Source organism: Arachis ipaensis, chromosome B01 (genome assembly GCF_000816755.2).
Source record: "Arachis ipaensis cultivar K30076 chromosome B01, Araip1.1, whole genome shotgun sequence".
Classification (NCBI taxonomy): Eukaryota; Viridiplantae; Streptophyta; class Magnoliopsida; order Fabales; family Fabaceae; genus Arachis; species Arachis ipaensis.
In genome coordinates this window covers 99,194,806-99,216,141 of record NC_029785.2, presented here as the reverse complement: position 1 = coordinate 99,216,141, position 21,336 = coordinate 99,194,806, and the positions used below count along the sequence as shown (strand labels likewise).

At 38.3% G+C, this 21,336-nt stretch overlaps 1 long non-coding RNA gene across 1 annotated transcript; it reads left to right on the top strand.

Moving 5' to 3' along the window:
- LOC110271366 lies at nt 322-525 on the top strand. Its single transcript, XR_002362060.1, has 2 exons — nt 322-402; nt 496-525. It is a non-coding gene; the product is annotated as an uncharacterized LOC110271366 (long non-coding RNA).

Sequence of the window (21,336 nt, the reverse complement as noted above, 5' to 3'; positions counted from 1 at the left end):
CTCTCTGACGAGCTTAGTTATGCTAATACTTCATCATAGATCTTTTATGGTTAAGATAGTCATGTTACTAGTATTATTTATACTAGTAGCTCACATATTTACTCAAGTTAAATACTTGTATTCTAATATATCTAGCTTTAGTAATTATCTCCTGAATTATATTTTATTATTAAATTTTGGATGAATCGCCGTATAACTCCCATGGTCCACAAGTTTCTAGCCACTCCCAGCTACATATTTCTTCTTGTTTCTTCATGAACAAGAAAGAAAAACCATGAAAACTTCCATGGCTTCCATGCTTCCAAGCTTGCCCGTTTCACTTCTAAAACCCCAATCAAAACTCTAAACTGATTAAAGTGTTCTTTTCATCTTCCTCTTCACTTTCATACCAGATTTTATAAGGTAAGATGGAGTATTTTGGTATTTCTCCTTCCTTGAAGTTTCGGCCATGAGAACCCATGGAAGAAACTTGATGTTCTTGATGATTTTGCTTAGAAAATCATATCTAGAAGTCTTGTGGAGCAAGAAACCATCAATTTTATCTTGAAAAAGTTGAGGAAATCCTTCTTGAATTCTTGATGAAGGTTCGGCCTTCATGGTGTTTTTGAATTTAAAGTTGTTTTTGATTGAAAACTGGGAAGAAAGTGAGTTAGAAAACTACCTAGGAGCAATAAGTTTTGAGCTGAAACAAAAAGATAAGAATTGGTAAATCAATTATGAATTAATTGTGTTCCTGATGCTTGATTGATGGCTGGTTGTGTGTTGCTTGAAATTAAGTGTTTATATGGTGTTATAATCATGTTTTCATGAAGAAATCAAGCTTGGAATTCATGTAACATTGAAGTGCACTATATCTTCTAGCTATTTGGTACTTCATGGGCTTGAATTGAAGCTTGATTAATATAATTCAATGTATGTTTGATGGCTAAAAGTTGTGTTAAAATGTTGAAAGAAATTGGTTACCGAAAAATTTATAAAACACGTTAAAAATCAAGCTAAAAACTATGAACAAGTTCATGTAATTTTTTTGTCATAATTATAAAAGGTTAATATCGTAATTTCACACTAAGGATACAATGAGAATTTGGTAAAAAATTGAGGACAAAATGGCAACTTAAAAGCCTAGGGATATTTTGGTAATTAACTAAAAATTTTAGGGACAAAATGGTCACGATTTCCATGAGTATTTTCGGTATTATGAAAAATATGTAGGGTATTTTGGAAATTTCAAAAATATGGAGGGATAAAAATATAATTACATAAAAATATAGGGATAAAAATATAAATAGTTAAAAATTGAAGGGTTAAAATATAATTAACTAAAGCTTAGGGGTTAAACTATAAATATCTAAAGTTTAGAGGTTCTCTTCATAAAAGAACTAAGGTGAGATAAGAGTATGATATAAAGATTAATTAAGACATTAAAAGAGAACGAAAAAAATGGTAAAGCCATCTAATACACAGAAACAGAGATTGAGAACCGGTAACTGAAAGGAGTGGCTAAGGAAGAAAAATAGAGAAAGAAACTCAAAACAATTTACAAAATAGAAAAATTAAAATGTATAGGGGAGACACCTACAACTGAAAGTTGTTTTCCAGGGGTACGTATATTAAAGTCAACTGATGTGGCTTTGGCCATTCGACTTAAAGTCAACTGATGTGGCTTCGGCCATACGACTGGTATGCAACTGAAGCAACAGTAAAGCGATATCTAGAACTTGTTCCTAGGTAATGTCAGATTGCAGCTATTCAACTGACACATGAGGTCATGGCCTATGTAGTGCTGCTAGACATGCATCATCCTTGTTTGAGCATATTCCTCTATTTTGTATTCTGTGTGAATGTGTGTGTGTTCTTGTATTCCTTTTCTGTGTGATATTCTTCTGTATTCTCTGCCTAGATACTATTTTTCTATATTTTGAGATTTGTTTATTGAACAACAAAGAATTAATGAACCTAACTTGTAACTCCAACCTTACTAAGAACTCCTAAGTTTTTACCCAAATTCTTTCCCCACAAATGGAGATGGGAGTCCTTTTCTGTGAACTACTAACCCACTCTGGGTAGTCTTTTGAATCTAGGACGAACCTCATTTTCCATTTGTATATATTATGAGATCAAACACTTTCTACACCCCGCTTACCCCAGACTTTAATCTGGATTATCTGTACAAGTTTTCTCTAAACGTGGCTACATGATGGAGCACTAGTATGTTGCCCAATAATGATATACGATCGTCCGAAGGAGTAATAGATGACATTCTGCCTTTTGATAACGTCCATCTTGACCCGAGTTTTGAAGACCTAAAATATAGCTCTCTCGCTTTTGTAGTCTAGAGAGATTAGGTGAGTATAGAGTCTAAGATAGTTTAGGTGCCAGCTTAGAGACTTCACCACCTCGGGCTCGGGTTCCTTTAGAATTTCTTGCATCTCCCGATAATAACCAATCAATAGGTAACATGAGATCTTACAACGATGACTCTGTGACCACTTCTTATCATAATAAGAGCATAGGCTTTTTTCTTCCTCTTTGCTTTGATCTCAGTAAAGGCCATGTGAGCTTCCTAAAAGGAGAATTATTTGGAAGTTTTTTATTATTGCTTGTTGTGTTTGTGAAGGTCGCTATCAAATTGTTTGTGTTAACCAATCCTCACTCAACCTAGTAACTTGGTTACATAATTCCTCAAATTAGTTATGATATTTACTAACAAAACTGGTTTATTTCAATTCTTTTAGCACAATTTTGGGATCATAGAACAGATTTTGACCAAAGTGTAGTTGTAATGCATCAAAAAATGAGTTATAATTATATTCAATGTTATTATTAACGCTCCATCTATACCATGTATATGCAGGTCTAGTGACATGCAATAGATATCATATGCACACGCATATCAATGGGAATATTATACCATTCAAAATATTCACACAGCTTAAACACCCATTCATCAACTCCCTCACCATTAAAAAATGGGAGTTCAACTTTAATACGTCTCATCAGTGGGTTGTGGTTCTAGTTGCTTCAATTTCAAAGCCTCCTTTAGTAAGTTTTGGATCTCCTGAAGTGAGTCTTCAATTACAACCACCTGATTATTTGTAGCTAATCTCAACCTAGTGGCATTGAAGAATAGTGATTTTCTCATGGGAACGGGTGATGAGCAGATATTTTATACGCTTTTTAGCATAGTTTTCATATAGTTTTTAGTATGTTTTGTTTAGTTTTTATTAAGTTTTTACAGGTTTTAGTGTTAAATTCACATTTTTGGATTCTACTTTGAGTTTGTGTGTTTTTGTATAATTTCAAGTAATTTTTGGCTGAAGTTGAGGAGCTGCAGCAAAAGTCTGATTCAGAGACAGAGAAAGCACTGCAGATGCTGTCCTGATCTGACCTCCTTGCATTCGGAAGAGCTTTTCTGGAGCTACAAATGTCCAAATGGAGCATTCTCGACGTCTATGGAAAGCTAACTTCCATAGCTTTCGAAATATCTAATAGTCCATACTTTTCTTTAGATCAAAAGAACCAAAGTTGGCTTCCAACGCCAGCCTTCTGCCCCATTCCAGGCGTCCAGCGCCCAAGGAGCAGAGTCCAGCGTCCAAACGCCCAGAGAGGACCCCCTAGCCAGTGTTCAATGCCCTAAAGGTCTCCTAGCACGTGGATCTCATCAAAGTTCATCCCAAACACTCCCCAAGTTGGCCCTAAAAGTGGATTTTAGCACTAAAAAGACTGCTTTACCCTTACTAGTCATTGTTTAGTATTTAAGGGATTAGATTTATATTATTCGAACACTTTTTGACCATCATTCAGCACATTTTCGAATTCATCATTGTATTTCTCATCACTATGAGTTTCTAAACCTTCTAGGTTGAGGGGAGGAGCCCTGCTGAGTCCTATGAATTAATAAAAGCATTACTATTTCTTCTTTGTTTCGTGTTCGATTTACTTCTAGGATGTATATTCGTTCTTCAACATGGTGAATAGGATGATCAGTGACAATCTACTCTGTTCATCATACTAAGACAAACGTGCTTGACAAACACCCACGTCTACTTGGGTTTGTGTGAATACATGGCCAAAAAGTGTGAACCAACAGCTATGTTTATACATCTCTCAGACGGCTAATCCATGACTTCGTTGGGGAATTCTCGAGACACCAGTTCAGCCGATTTCCAGGAAAATTAGGGTCTCCGTGGTATATGCTAGAATTCACAGATCATCCTTTTATGATCCAGAAGATTCGACCTTGTTTGTGGAGTTTTGAGTAGGATCACAAAGAGAATGAACTGCTAGAGCTTCACCCTTCGTCAGATTGGATGACCACGGGCAATGCCGTTTGATCTGGAGTAGGGGAGATCAATGACCACGGGCAATGGCTTTGATCACATACAGCCTACCATTGAAGAGATCACTCACAAGCAAAGAAGACAGTAATACCAGAGTTAATTCAGAAAGGCTAAGCAACACCAACCCTCTATTATAACCCTTTTACTGATTTCATTGATAAAATACCTTATAGCCTTCTCTCATATTTGTTTTAATGCAATTAAGCCTAAATCTAACAACATCCTGATTTCGCCTGACTAAGACCAACAAGATAACCATAGCTTGCTTTAAACCAACAAACCTCGTGGGATCGACCCTGACTCACTCAGGTATTACTTGGACAACCCAGTGCACTTGATGGTACAGCTGTAAGAAAGTGTGGGGATTCGTGCACCACGTTTTTGGCACCGTTGTCGGGGATTGTTCGAGTTTGGATAAACTGACGGATTGTCTTGCTATCTAGATCAGGTACTTTATTTCTTGATAATTTTTAATTGAGTCTTTTGATTTTAGTTGAGTTTTTTATTTTTATTTTCTTCTTCTCTATTTTTTCGAAAAAAATTTAAAACTTTTGCAAAAATATTTCTTTTTTCTTTATTTGATCTTTGATTTGGTATGAGTCTTTTTGTTTGTGTCACGGATAATTTTCTAAATCTTTGAGTCCTTTTTCTAAAAATTTTTAAATTTAGTATCTTTTTGTTTGAGTCTTGCTTCAATTCTTTGTCTGGTGTTTGAGTCTTTATTTTTGTTCTTATTGCAATTTTTGATTTTTTGGTATCTTCCTTTCAAAATTTTTCAAAAATAGTTTTTCTTTGGTTAAATCTTGTGTCAACTTTTAAGTTTTTTGGTATATTTCTTTTAATTTTTTCAAAAATTTGATGTTTGACGTTCAAAAGTTTTAAGTTTGGTGTTCTTTGTGTGTTCTTATGTTCTTTAAATTTTTGAGTCTTGTTCTTTGTGTCTTGTTAATCTTCAAAGCGTTCTTGTGTTTTCTTTTTGTGTTGATCTTAAAATTCTTAAGTTTGGTATCCCTTTGTGTTTTCCTCCAAAATTATCGAAAATAAGGTGCACTAAATCTAAAAATTTTAAGTCTTGTGTCTTTTACTTATTTTTCTCTTTCCTCAATAATTTCAAAATTTCAAAATTAAAATCTTTTTCAAAAATCATAGCTTTTTCAAAATCTTATCTTATCTTATTTCAAATTTAAAATTTCAAAATTCAATTTCAAAATCCAAAATTTAAATTTCAAATTTTTCAAAATTAAATCTTTTCAAATTTCAAACTTTAAATTCAAATCTTTTCTTAATTAATCACTTACCTTCTCTCTCTTCTTTTTCAAACTTCCTAACTAATTATTCTCTCTCCTAATTTTTGAAATCTCCCCTTTTACTCTTCTTTCTTCTTTTTTCGAATTTCATTCCTTTTAATTAATTAATTTTAATTTCTGATTAATTAAATAAATAAAATAAAAAACAAAAATATTTTAATTATTGTTTACCTTTTCTACTTCTATTTCTTCTTCTACCCCTTCTATCTTCATTCTTCCTCCTTCATCTTCTACCTTTCTTCATGATGAACCCAAATGGGAATGAAGAGTTTAGAAGAACTCTGGGATCTTATACAAATCCCTCTGCTGACTTCTATGGAAGAAGTATTAGCATACCTCACATCAAAGCAAGTAGCTTTGAACTAAACCCTCAACTCATTACTCTAGTGCAGCAAAACTACTAGTATTCTGGGCTTCCTCAAGAAGAACCTACAGAGTTCTTAGTAGATTTCTTAAAGATTGCTGACACAGTACACAGTGAGGGAGTAGACCAAGATGTCTACAGATTATTGCTCTTTCCTTTTGCTATAAAGGATCAAGCAAAGAGGTGGTTGGATAACCAGCCTAAAGCTAGCTTGAAAACTTGGAAATAGTTAGTAGACAAGTTTTTAAGTCAATACTTTCCCGCAAGAAAGATGACACAGCTGAGGCTGGACATCTAAGGCTTCAAATAAGGAGATTGTGAATCTCTTTATGATGTCTGGGAGAGGTATAGGAGGATGCTAAGAAAATGTCCCACTGAAATGTTCTTAGAATGGGTACAGTTAGACATTTTCTATTATGGACTTTCATACAAGGCTAGAATGTCTTTGGACCACTCTGCTGGTGGTTCTATACACATGAGAAAGACCATTGAAGAAGCTCAAGAGCTTATTGAAATACTTGCCATTAATCAGCATCTGTTCTCATCTGCTGAGACTTTCATAAAAGGAGAGGTCAAGGCAATATCTACTGAACATAACCCTCCAAAACAGGATGGCCCATTGACTCAGTAACTACACGCCCTTGCCTAGCAACTACTGGAACTGTAAGAGGCTTTGCAAGAAACTCAGGCTTCTAAAAGGAATATAGAAGCCTAATTGAGTCAAACAAGGCAGTAGTTATCTAAGAAGATAACAAAAGAATGCCAGGCTATTCAACTGAGGAGTGGAAAATCCTTAAACACCCAACCTCAGTATAATAAGAAGGGAACCCAGGTCTCTGCACACAATAACTCTAAGCGTTCAAACACGCCTAGGGAGGTATCACTCCTGGTGTTGAATGCCAGTAAAGGACAAAGAGTGGGCGTTCAAACGCCTACAAGGGGGAAGTGTCCCTGGCGTTAAACGCCAGGGAGGGGGTAGTAGCATGGGCATTGAATGCCCAAGCAAGGGAGGTTAGTCACTCACTAATAACAACCCTCCTAAGCAAGCTAGTAACTCCCCTTCCAACAGATATGGCATTCGGCCTCCATCAACCAAGATTAATGAGTATAAGGCTAAGATGTCATTGATGCGGGCAGAAATTGGCAAATTAAAAATTGTTAAAATATATATACGTTGCAAGTATAGTACTTAACTCGCCAGAAATCCTCCGCTCAATTTAGAAAGGTGTCACAGAAAATTGAAATTTAAAATACTAGGAGTATGAATCTCAGGTCGTCTCCCAACGAGTTGCAGAAAAGTGTGCTATTTTATTAATCAGAGATTTTTAAAAAGGGTTGAATTGAGCAAACAGGAAATTAAATTGGTGAATTTGAATAATGTAAATATAAGCCTTGACTGGGAATTGATTAGTTGGAATCCCTATTATTGTTGGAATACTCTCAAGATTAATTGACAATTGAAGGTTGTCCTGTTTAGTTATCATTCACTAGGTGAAGGAAAGTCAAACAAGTTGGAATGCTAAGTCCGTTCACAAGTTGCAATCCACTTAATTAAAAGGGATTGGTGTTAGTGATTAGGAGGCAATCCAACCATAAAACCAATTACAATTTTTCTTTCAAGCCTTCCAACTAAAGGGTTCCTTTCAATCAATTCCCCATCAAGTTAGGAAACTACTCACTCATTGTGAATGTAAAATTCATAGCATATAAAAAGGAATTAAAGGAAGACATTGTAAATAAAAATCGAAATAGTCAATTAAAAATAAAGGTGATCCTTGTATTAAATAATCCTAAAAATATTCCAATGGTAAAATTAACAAAGCAAAGAACATGGAAGAGTGAAGCCAAGTAAAGAAAACGAACTAGAATGACGAAGTCTTGATGAGGTAATAACTCTTCTCAGTGTTCCAATGCAAAAAAAAAGTAAGAAAAAATTAAATCCTAAGAACTATGAATGTGTAGAGAAAAAACCTAGAGGAGGAGTAAAAACTAGATCTAAAAACTAAAACTGTGTAGAATGAATGTTCTCCCCAGTTTCTGCATGTTCTCTGGCTCTAGTCTGCTGTTCTGGGCCGAAAACTGGGTCAAAATACGGTCCAAAATCGCCCCCGGCGAATCCTGTAGATTATGCAGATCGCGCATGTCACGCGATCGCGTCATCCATGCGGACGCGTCATTCGCGTTTTTCCTCAACACGCGTTCGCGTCGTCCACGCCTCCGCGTCGCTTGTGCTTTTCCAGTCCGCGCGGTCGCGTGAGCCATGCGGCCGCGTCACTGCGATTTCTCCTCTTTCGCGCGGTCGCATGAGCCATGCGGCCGCGTTACTTCTCGTTGGTTATCTCCTCAATTTCTTGTGTTCCTTCCATTTTTGCTAGCTTCCTTTCCAATCTCCAACTCATTCATGCCCTATAAAGCCTGAAACGCTTAACACACAGATCACAGCATCGAATGGAATAAAGGAGAATAAAAATGCATAATTAAAAGTCCTTAGGAAGTAGTTTTCAATCATGTAATAATTTTAGGAAGGGAATATAAATGCATGCTAAATTAATGAATAAGTGGGTAAGGATCATGATAAAACCACACAATTAAACACAATATAAACCATAAAATAGTATTTTATCAACCTCCCCACACTTAAACATTAGCATGTCCTCATGCTTAATTGAAGGAGATAAAGTAAATAAGTATGAACATGCAGAAACTCATGCAATGCAATGCAATCCTGTGTATATGAATGCAATTATATGATTCCTGTCCACTTGATCAAAAGTAAATAAGCTCTTCAAAACAATTACAAATCAAATTCCACTAATTCTATCATTGTACAGTAAGACAGATAAAAGTGCAAGAAGATAGCTTATGAAAGCAGGGAGCATGGAAATTCAAGCATTGAACCCTCACTGATGATGTATGTACGCTCTAATCTCTCTAGTGTATAGGTTAATCACTCTATCCTTCTCTAATCATGCTCTCTAACTTTTGTTCTTCCCTTAACCAATCAACAACAGTTAATATACCAATGCAAACATCATGAGGTCTTTTCAAGGTTGTAATGGGGCCAAGGTAGGTAGGGATACATGTATGGTCAAGTGAGCATATAAATTGAATCTTTAATTAAACCAAGCTTCAACCCAACCTATATAACTTGCATAACCTTAGAATTCATACCTAGCTACCCAGAATTCCCCTTTTACATTCCATACTCATGTATCAACTTTTTATTTTAATTTTTATGACATGTGCATTGATCTTTGAATTCTCAATTCAGCATTGGGGTAATTTTGTCCCCTTATTCATTTATTTATAATTTTTTTTAATAGAGGCAAAAATAAACATAGCTTATCAACGCACATAGATTTTTAATCCTTATAGTTTCACATGAGTAGGTATCCAAATTCCCATTAAATTATCATGACACATTCCCTTAATAACTTTTGTTCCCATAGTTTCCCATACTTAACTAGCACACACAATTCTATCTTAAGCTAACCAAAGATTCAATTTGGGATATACAATTGTTTTTCCGCTTAAGGCTAGTAATGTGGTAAAATATAGAACAAATGGGATTTAAAGGCTCAAAGTGGTTAACAAAGGTAATTGAAAAGGGTAGGCTTAATTTGGATAAGTGAGTTTAAACAAAAGTTGGCCTCAATCATATGCAAGCATACGAATATAATAAATATTGGACATATAGGATGAAACAAAATATAGATTACAATCATAGAGAAGTAAACACACAAGAATAAACTGTTTATGGTTAAATAATGTAACCATACATAAAGGCTCAAATCTTCACAGGTTGTGTGTTCTTTAGCTCAAAAATCATGTTCCAAATACAACTTCAAGTAGATTTATCATAAAAAATTTTTAAAAATTAGTGAAATTTTGTTCCAAAGATAGAGTCTTAGAAGAAACTTATTGTCTTTTCAATCAAGTAGAGCATGCATGCAACTAACCTATTACTATGCAATTTATCCTATTCTATAAAAGAAAAAAAAACTAACTAAAATATCCTAATTTATTGGTGCTAGGGGAGAGAAATTACCTCCGGAAGTCAGGTACTGACCGACCTCCCCACACTTAAGGCTTTGCACCGTCCTCGGTTCCATCTGTCAGGAACAGGGGTGGGCTGGTAGCAGTATCTCTACAGTCGGGACCATCATGGCTCCCTGTGCTGGTAAAAGAAGTGGAGTCCGGGGTGTCTGAGTCCTTGAAGTGTCCCTTGAGTAGCTCCTTGAGGTGTTTGAATCGTTGCTCGTTACGGCGCTCTCTTAACTTTGCTTTCTGTTCTTGCCGATCCAATCTTTTGATTATCTGCTGGAGCAGTTCATCTGTTGTAGGTGCTTGTGGTGTTGAAGAAGGAATATCTTCAACTGGAGCAGGAGGAAGGCTTGTAGTGGTTGTTGAAAGTCTGAGGTATTTCCCATTAGGGACATACTGATCATCCCGTGGGAGCATGGCTTTGGTGTCTCAAGCTCTGTAGGAGACTCTGGCTGCTGAGACAAGATCTGAGACCAAGGCGGGAAAAGATAAGTTGCCCGTAATTTGTACGTGTCCCATGGCATTCCGGATATGTCTTGGTAGATTCAAAGGCTGGTCTGTAAGGATGCACCATAGTAGAATGGCCATGTCCGCAGTGAAGGAAGACTCGTGAGTGCTCGAAAAGACGTAATGGGACATGATCTGTGCCCATACGTGAGCCTCCAAGGTAAGTGCTGAAGCCAATATACCCTTAGGGCGGGTACGATGGTATCTGTATATCCAACGGCTGCCAGGTAGTGCAACAACTCTGAGAACAGCTTCTCAGTTAAATTGGTACATCTGGCGCTTGAGTGCAGCTTCTTGAAAGGCGTCCAATCCTTCTGGAATAGGGGGAAAACCTAAAACTTTTTGAATGACCTCTTCTGTAATGGGTACTTGCTTCTGACGAACAAAGACAGACTGCAGGGTAGGCAGGTAGAAGTTAGAGTAGAACTCGACTACCCAAGAAAGATTTGCCTGCCTTGGTTGTCTCTGTAGAAAACCCCATTGTCTTCGTTCAATTTGCGGCTCAACAAAAGTAGCAATATTGGGCGGGAGGATAAGAAGGTGTTCGTTGTTGTAACTCCTTTCAGCTAGAATAGGGAACATCTACTCACAGTAGCGATTTGGAAATCGCGCAGTGTCCTTTGCTGGAAAGGCTTTCTCCTTTTCATCAACCTTGATAATCCTCTTAACTCTTTTTGTTGAGGGCTTGAGTGCAGTTGAAGAAGGCTCTGCCACTAGTGCTCTTTTAGTTCCTCTCCTTGCTGGAGGTTTGGGAGTAGCTTTCTCTTTTCCTTTCTTGGTTGCCATCCTGAAAAGGGAAGAGAGAGTAAATTGAATTCAAAGAGATATATAGCAAGGAAGAAAATGGAAAAGGTGGTGATGGATGCACATTAGGAGGTAATTGACATTAACACACGCTCATGAGTACATGTGAAAAGTCATCGAAGGAAAATAGCTAGTGCATATAGTGACAAGTGAATGCAAGGTGTTTATTGGCATGCCGGAAAATGGCATGAGTAGCATAGACCAAGCATTACTTTCTAACAAACCATCACGTTTGTATTGACAATTAAATTCGATTAATATAATAGTAAAAGGAATTTGTGAAAAGCAAGCGTTGAATATTAGAATAACATAGAGAAGTGCATAATGCCATATGGGCTTTTTCACAAACACATAGCATGCAAGGTAAATAAAGTATAGAAAATAGTAAAGTGAACATGCAAGAAACCCTTTAAAGAAAATAATATATAATTGCCACACAATTTACAACAATCCACAAGCATATAAGGAAGAATAATGACTCAAATAAAATTCTAACACCATGTAAAAAGGAAAGAAGAAGAAAGGAAATATGAATAATGAAAAGAAAAAAGGAAAGAAAAGAAAATAACATATAAAATAAGAAGAATGAGAGAAAAGGAAAGAGGGAAGAAGAAAATAAAACCTTGGTAATGGAGGTGAGAGAGATAAAGAGTGAAAGGTGAGATAGAAGGAAGAAGGGAGGAGGAAGAAATAAGGAGGGAAAAGAAAAATTAGGATTTGGAGAAGAGAAAGATATGATATTTGGCAAAAGTAGGAAAACTGTGTGCTGCAAGCGACGCGATCGCATGGGGCACGCGGTTGCGCGACTTGCGCTTAAGGTGATTGACGCGGTCGCGTCGGCCACGCGATCGCGTGACCCAGTTTGTGCCAGTGGCGCGAGGGTTGCCTCGCACTTGCACAGCTCTCTGTTCAAAATTATTAAATGCCAAATTTTAGGTGGCGCAATCGCGTGGGGCATGCGATCGCGTGAGTGGGCAGTTTTTGGGGTACGACGTGGCCACGTGGGGCACGCGGTCGCGTGAGGGGAATTGCGCGTCCAACGCCAGTCCAGCACCACTCTAGCACAACTTTCAGCTGTGCACCCATTTTACATCGAAAATCAGGGCACGCGGCCGCGTGGGACACGCAGTCACGTGGGAGGCCATTATGCCCATACGACGCGGGCGCGTCAGCGACGCGGTCGTGTCGGTTGATTTGTGCCACTGGCACGCCTACAGCCACGCTCCAACATGACTCTCTGTTCGTTTTTATTTTTCTTTCCTCTCCTTGCCACGCGGACGCGTCGCTGATGCGGTCGCGTCGCGTTGCACCTTCCTTTTTTTTAAAAAAAAAAATATGCAGATGCAGATGCACGAAATATGAAAAACTAAAAATAAACAAAAGAACGATCATACCATGGTGGGTTGTCTCCCACCTAGCACTTTGCTTTAACGTCTGTAAGTTGGACGCTCCACTAGCTCAATCTTCTGCTATGTGGGGATCCTCCAAGAGGAAGATCTCAAGCTCCTTATTTTTCTGCATCTTCTCGCCATGGTATAGCTTCAGGCGTTGTCCATTAACTTTGATAAGTTCAGAACTTGAAGGATGACTTAGGTGATAGACTCCTTACGGTCCGGCCTTCTCTACTCTGTATGCACCTTCCCATCTGGATCTCAACTTGCCTAGCATGAGCCTCAGACGAGATTTGTAAAGGAGGACTAAATCCCCAGGTTGGAACTCTTTCCTCTTGATGTGCTGATCATGTACAGCCTTCATCTTTTCCTTGTATAGTCTTGAGTTCTCATAAGCTTCTAGGCGAAGGCTTTCCAGTTCTTGCAGTTGCAACTTCCTTTCAGCTCCGGCGTTCTCCATCCCCATGTTGCACTCCTTGACTGCCCAAAAGGCTTTGTGCTCTACCTCAACAGGGAGATGACAAGCTTTTCCATAAACTAAGCGGAACGGACTCATCCCAATGGGTGTTTTGTATGCTGTTCTGTATGCCCAGAGTGCATCTTGTAGCCTGGTGCTCCAGTCCTTTCTATGAGGTTTAACTATCTTCGGCAAGATACGCTTTATCTCTCTATTCGACACCTCGGCTTGCCCATTGGTCTGAGGATGGTATGCTGTTGCAACCTTATGAATTATCCCATGCCTCTTCATTAATCCTGTTAGTCTCCTGTTACAAAAATGGGTGCCTTGATCGCTCACGATTGCTCATGGTGATCCAAAGCGACAAATAATGTGGTTTCTCACAAAGGAAACAACAGTGTTAGCATCATCAGTGCGGGTAGGAATTGCTTCCACCCATTTGGAAACGTAGTCCACAGCTAATAATATATAAAAATAACCATTAGAATTTGGAAATGGACCCATGAAGTCAATGCCCCAAACATAAAAAATTTTACAGAAAAGAATAATTTGTTGAGGCATCTCATCCCTCCTAGATATATTACCAAATTTTTGGCATGGGGGGCAAGATTTACAAAATTCAGCAGCGTCTCTAAAAAGAGTAGGCCACCAGAATCCACAGTCCAAGATTTTTCTAGCAGTTCTTTGAGGGCCAAAATGTCTTCCACTCTCAGATGAGTGACAGGCCTCTAAGATAGACTGGAATTCTGATTGAGGCACACACCGTCTAATTACCTGATTAGCGCCACATCTCCATAAATATGGGTCATCCCATATATAATATTTAGACTCGCTTTTCAACTTGTCTCTTTGATGCTTAGAAAAGTTAGGAGAAAATGTGCGGCTAACTAGATAATTAGCTATAGGTGCATACCAGGGAGATACCTCAGATACTGCTTGTAGGTTATCAAATGGAAAATTATCATCTATAGGAGCAGAATCATTCTTAATGTGCTCAAGGTGACTCAAGTGGTCTGCCACTAAATTTTGGTTACCACTCCTATCCTTTATTTCTAAATCAAATTCTTGTAATAGCAGTATCCAACGTATAAGCCTTGGTTTGGACTCCTTTTTAGATAATAGATACTTTAAAGCTGCATGGTCCGAATACACTACTACTCTAGTACCATGTAAATAAGCTCGGAATTTATCCAGAGCAAAAACAATAGCAAGAAGCTCTTTCTCAGTAGTAGTATAATTGGACTGGGCAGCGTCTAAAGTCTTAGACGCATAAGCAATAATAAAAGGATCCATACCTTCACGCTGAGCCAGTGCTGCTCCTACTGCATGGTTGGAAGCATCGCACATGATTTCAAACGGCTGGCTCCAGTCTGGTCCTCTCACAATTGGAGCTTGAGTCAGGGTGGCCTTCAGCTTATCAAACGCTTGCTTGCAATCTTCATTGAACTCGAACTCAATATCCTTCTGTAGTAATCTGGATAAGGGAAGTGCTACCTTACTAAAGTCCTTAATAAATCTCCTGTAAAAACCTGCATGGCCAAGGAACGAACGGACTTCCCTCACAGAAGAGGGGTAAGGTAAACTAGAAATAACACTCACCTTTGCTGGGTCTACAGAAATGCCATTATTAGATACCACATGTCCTAATACAATCCCTTGTTTTACCATAAAATGACATTTTTCAAAATTCAATACAAGGTTTGTATTAACACATCTATCTAATACTCTAGATAATCCATCTAAGCAAAGGCTAAAAGAATCACCATAAACGCTAAAATCATCCATAAAAACCTCCATACAGTCCTCAATAAGATCAGAGGAAAGACTCATCACACACCTTTGGAAAGTAGCTGGTGCATTGCACAAGCCAAAGGGCATTCTCTTGTAAGCATAAGTCCCAAAAGGACATGTAAAAGTGGTCTTTTCCTGGTCCTCAGGAGCTATATGAATCTGGAAATAACCTGTGTAACCATCTAAAAAGCAATAATGTGATTTACCTGACAGGAGATCCAGCATTTGATCAATGAATGGAAGTGGGTAGTGATCCTTACGGGTAGCTTGGTTGAGACGCCTGTAATCAATGCAGACTCTCCAAGCATTCTGAACTCTAGTTGCTATGAGCTCTCCATGCTCATTCTTCACTGTAGTGACTCCAGACTTCTTGGGCACCACCTGTACTGGGCTAACCCATTCACTGTCTGAAATGGGATAGATGATACCTGCTTCCAGTAGTCTGGTCACTTCCTTTTTGACAACTTCCAAGATAGTGGGATTCAATCTTCTTTGGGGTTGACGGATAGGTCTTGCTCCCTCTTCTAAAAATATTCTGTGCTCACATACTCGAGGGTTGATGCCTACTATGTCTGCCAAACTCCACCCAATTGCTTTTTTATGCCTCCTCAGTACATCAAGTAACTGCTCTTCTTGTTGGGAAGTGAGTTCCCTTGCAATGATAACGGGGAACTTCTGCTCATCTTCAAGATAAGCATATTTGAGATGTGGAGGAAGAGGTTTCAGTTCCAACTTCTGATCATGGGTAGGTTCTGGATTGTCTGGAGCTTGTGAAAATGCTGAGGTGCCGTCATTGTCAGTCGAGAGGGTCCCCACACTTGGACCTTGTCCAATGTGCCTCTCTTCTAACTCTTTCTTGTGAACTTCAGCTACAGTTTCATCTATGACATCACACTGGAAGATGGAATGATCTTCTGGAGGGTTGTTTATGACTCCATTCAGATTGAAGATTACTATGCGGCCATCTATTTCAAAAGAGTATGTTCTTGAAAAAGCATCCAATTTGAATTTTGACGTCTTCAGGAATGGTCTTCCAAGTAGGATTGATGATGGCTTATCTGAGTCATTATGTGGTATCTCCAAGATATAAAATCAGTAGGGAATGTAAGCTCTTTAATGTTCACCAAAACATCTTCAACAACTCCAGCCACTGTAATGATGCTTTTATCTGCTAACACAAAACGAGCTGCCGACCTTTTTAAGGGAGGAAGCCTCAAAATATCATATATAGACAAAGGCATTATACTAACACATGCTCCTAAATCACACATGCAATCATAAATTACTACTCCACCAATAGTACAACTAACTATACAAGGACCTGGGTCACTACACTTCTCAGGTAATCCTCCCATTAAAGCAGATATGGAACTACCTAAAGGAATAGTTTCTAATTCATCAATTTTGTCCTTATGTATACATAAATCTTTTAGAAACTTTGCATATTTAGGTACTTGTTGAATAACATCAAAAAGAGGAACGGTTACCTCAACCTTTTTGAATATTTCTACCATTTTGGGATCGGGTTCCAGCTGCTTCCTGGGCTTCCTTGCAAGTTATGGAAATAGAATGGGAGTGATGTTTTCTGCAGTGTCTGCGCCTCTTGGTGCTTCCTCCTGTGGTTGGGCTTTTTCTTTCTCAGTTATGTCCTGTATGTCTTCTTCCTCTTCAAAATCTTCTATTCCTACGACCTCTTCAGTTGAGGCGTGGTCTAGTAAGCTTGGTTCCTCCTGATTCTTCTCCTGCAGTGTGGTTTCGAACCTTAGGGTGATGGCATTAATGCCCCCCTTCGGATTGGGTAATGGTTGAGAGGGAATTTCAGTGGAACTTGAAGGTTGGTTATTGGAATTTTGCATTGATCCAATCTGTGAGACAAGAGCTTGCAAAGTAGCGGTTAGACCATTCAGACTGGCATTAATGTTATTTTCCATGGTCTGTTGGCTTCGCTCAAAAAATTTTAATAACTCTTCATTAGGAGACGAAAAAGGGTGAGTAAATTGAGAGGTCTGCTGTTGGGTATTCTATGGTCCTTGGGACTGCTTCAGGTGAGGTGCTCTGTAAGGTTGGTTCTGCTGCCTGTTGTTGTTATTATTCCACCTCTGATTTCCCTGATTATCTCTGCCTCCTCTGTTATTGTTGTCCCTCCAATTCTGGTTAGAATTGTCCTGCCATCCATGGTTATTATTTCCACCTTGATTGTACCCTTGGTTGGGCCGATCATAGAAGTTATGAGTGGATGCCACCATGTTGTCTTCCTGTTGGAGTTACGGGCATTCATCAGTATAATGGCTATAATCAGCACAAATTCCGCAAACTCTCTGTGGGACTAACTGTTGGCTTTGCTATGCTGGAGAAGGTTGAGCTTGCTGAACTTGTTGTTGATTCAATTGTATCTGCTTCAGCAAGTTGGTCATTTCACAGATACTCTGAGCTAGAGCAGTAGTCTCTCTGCTAGAGGATACTTCTGCAACGGCTTTTGAACGGCCTTGTTTCTGCCTGTGGTTCCTAGTAGATTCAGCTAAGTCGCTGATCAATTGCCATGCCTCATCAGTCGTTTTGTATTTCTTCATAGACCCATTGCTAGCACTTTCTCCCTAAGGAATGCATGAGCATTGACCTCATTGATTCTCTAGTGGAAGAGGTCAACATGGCCGAAAGCCTCAAGGAAGGGCTAAATGATATCCTTGATGATAACCAGCCTGATTCAGAGGAACCTCTAAAAACCTCTGAAGAAAAGGAGATGCCTCCAAAGCTTGAACTTAAGCCACTACCATCCTCCCTAAAATATGCATTTCTGGGAAATGAAGATACTTATCCTGTAATCATAAGCTCTGCCATAAAGCCACAGGAAGAAGAAGCACTAATTAAAGTGCTCAAAATATATGGGACTGCCCAAGGTTGGACTATAAGTGACCTTAAAGGCATTAGCCTAGCCTGATGCATGCATAAAATCCTGCTGGAGGATAATGCCAAACCAGTGGTACAACCACAGAGGCAATTGAATTCAGCTATGAAGGAAGTAGTACAGAAGGAAGTCACTAAGCTCTGGGAGGCTGGGATCATTTATACCATTTCTAACAGCCCTTGGGTGAGCCCTGTCCAAGTTGTTCCCAAGAAGGAATGCATGACAGTAGTTCATAATGAAAAGAATGAACGGATACCTAAAAGGACAGTTACAGGGTAGCATATGTGCATTGATTATAGAAAACTCAATGATGCCACCAGAAATGATCATTTTCCTTTACCCTTTATTGACCAAATGCTAGAGAGACTAGCAGGTCATGCTTTTTATTGTTTCCTGGATGGATATTCCAGATACAATCAAATAGCAGTGGATCTACAGGATCAAGAAAAGACGGCATTCACATGCCCATCTGGCGTATTTGCCTACAGGCGAATGCCATTTGGCCTGTGTAATGTACCTGCCACCTTTCAGATATGTATGTTATCCATCTTTTTTGATATGGTAGAGAAGTTTCTTGAAGTGTTCATGGATGACTTCTCTATTTTCAGAGACACATTTGACTCCTGTCTTGATCATCTGACCCTGGTCCTGAAAAGATGCCAAGAAACTAACCTAGTTCTAAACTGGGAGAAATGCCACTTCATGGTAACTGAAGGCATTGTTCTTGGGTATCAGATCTCAAACATGGGGATAGAAGTGGATCAAGCTAAGGTGGAAGTGATAGAATGCTTGCCACCACCCTCTAATGTCAAGGCAATCAGAAGTTTCTTGGGACATGCAGGATTTTACAAGCGGTTCAAAAAAGATTTTTCTAAAATCGCAAAATGATGACATGTCATCATGTCATGTTTTTCTATGCTTTTTCATACAAGAAATTGATGATTTTTGCTTAAATATTGAATGCTTTTGTGCTTAATTGGTATATTTCTTTGATCTTTTTATTTTATAAATTTTGTAGGAAATAAGTGGAAAAAGAAACAAAAAAGCACAAAATAAGCTAAAAAGAAGAAAAGAGGAATTATGGGCACATTTTGGAATTGAGGCACACTTTGAAACCTTAGGCCACGCTTTTAAAAGCGTGGCCCATGACCATGGAACCTTGACATTAGCATCATGAATTATCATGCATGCATGCATTTAATGACCGTACCAATAATGAAAGCATGCATGAAATGATGCATGAAATGTTAATTAATTAATTAAGCCAATGAATTCTACGGCATTTAATGAAAGCATGCATTATTAAAGCCAATTGTCTAAAGAACATATCATGCTTTAAACATGAATGCATTGGCTTTATTAATTAAATGAAAGTTCATGAATGCATTACTAAGTAAATAAATATAAGCATGCATGCATGAAACATTTCATTAGTAATGCCAATGAATGAACCAAGGCGTTAAAAGAATTAATTGTCATTACTAATCAATTAAACCAATGAAAGCATGCATGAAATTTACTTAGTAAATTAGCCCAGCATTCATTAATGCAAGGGAGAGCTACGTTAAAACAAGGAACGGAGCGCTCATCTATCAAGGCAAGGAAGAGCTTTCATTTATTTAACGCTAGCGTTCACAAATTAAACGTTTTCAGGCTCCCAACAAAAGAAAAGCAAGTAAATTGCTAGCAAAGGGAAGCCACCAAGGTTCGAAATGGGAACTAAGGCCAACAAGAAAGGGCGCTACGTTAGTTCAATTAACTAAGCGCTACTTTGGTACAAGGAAATTGAAACCAAGAGGGGGCAACCAAGGTTCGAAAGTGGAGACCAACTCAAGCATGTAGCACTACGTTCAAATCATTCACTGAGCGCTATGTATGAGGCTTGTTTCGAAGGCTTGACACAAGGAGCTAGTAGCGCTACGTTCATTCTCCTCACTGAGCGCTCCACTGGAGCTAGCCCCTTGGTTCATTTTCAAATCAAGTGCAATTTTGGATCCATTTCTTCACAAACTAAAAGAGCCCACCATAAGTGCAATCTGACTCAATTAATTCAAGCCCATTGAAGCCTCAAAGCAAGCAGAACTCATTGATATCGCTCAAAGGCACAAGAAATAACTTGGATTAGGAATTTCATTTAAATTGTAATTTCAATTTTCATTTTTCATTTTGTAAAAAGCCTATAAAAAGGCATATGTTCCATTTTAGAAAAAAAGGCTAGCTCTGATAGAGAGCATTAGGAGTAGGGTAGAAGGCACTGGTAGAGAGCTTAACTTTCTTTTCCTCTTCTGCAATTTTACATTTCTGTTACAATTGAATTCAAGTTGGCTTATGCAAATTTTCAATTTCAAAAATTCTCTGCTACACTTTTCTTTCTTGCAAATTTACTTTCTGCAAGTTTACATTTGAAATTGTTGAGATCCAAATTTACTTTTCCTACAAATTTGCAATTCTGTTCTTCTTCAATTTAACTTGTCCATCGAGCTTACTCTTTCTGCAATTCTGAGCAATTCTCTTCTGCAATTTCACATTCACATTGAGCTTGATTTACTTTCCTACACCTTTACATTTTATGCAATTGTTCTGATTGATTGATCTATTGCCTCCTTTACTTTCTAGCACCCAGTCCCTTTTACATTTGATGCAATTTACATTTCTTGTTCTTTAAGATTCTGCTCATTTACTTTCTGCAACTTTAAATTCACTGCTATTTACATTTTGTTGCTTCAATTTTACTTCAATTCACCAATGTTAGCTTGACTAGACTAATCACTCACTAAAGTTGCTTGATCCATCAATCCCTGTAGGATCGACCTCACTCTAAGTGAGTTTTACTACTAGATACGACCCGATACACTTGCCGGTGAGTTTAGGTATGGGAATATGATTTCCACCCATCAAGTTTTTGGCGCCGTTGTCGGGGATTGATTTAGATCAACAATGATTAAGTGGGTGAGAAGTCTAGATTAAGCATTTTCTTTGTTTTTGTTCTCTGTTTTAAGTTGATAGCAAGGTGTTTGAGTTATTGCCTCACTAAGAAATTCTTTCTCTGTGACATGAATTTCAATTTTCAATGGTGTTGTGTTTTACAAAATATAAATGGAGTTCAACTCATCTTGTGATCAAACAAATTTTATGGGATATTACCCACCATCACCAATCTCTAATGGTGGCTGGGAATATCACCAAGAAAATACAAGTTTTGAGCACTCCAATCCATGGAGATTTGCTTCAGAAACACAAGATGAGCAAGAGAATCATATGGGATACCAACCACCACCACAAAATGATTCATGTCATTATTCTAATGGTGGTTGGGAGTATCACCAAGGAATGAAAGAACATGAACATCTCCCAGAGCCACAAAGTAACTCATACTGTGATGACAGTTACACAGACCGTGGCTGGGAAGGGAATTTCAATGATTCA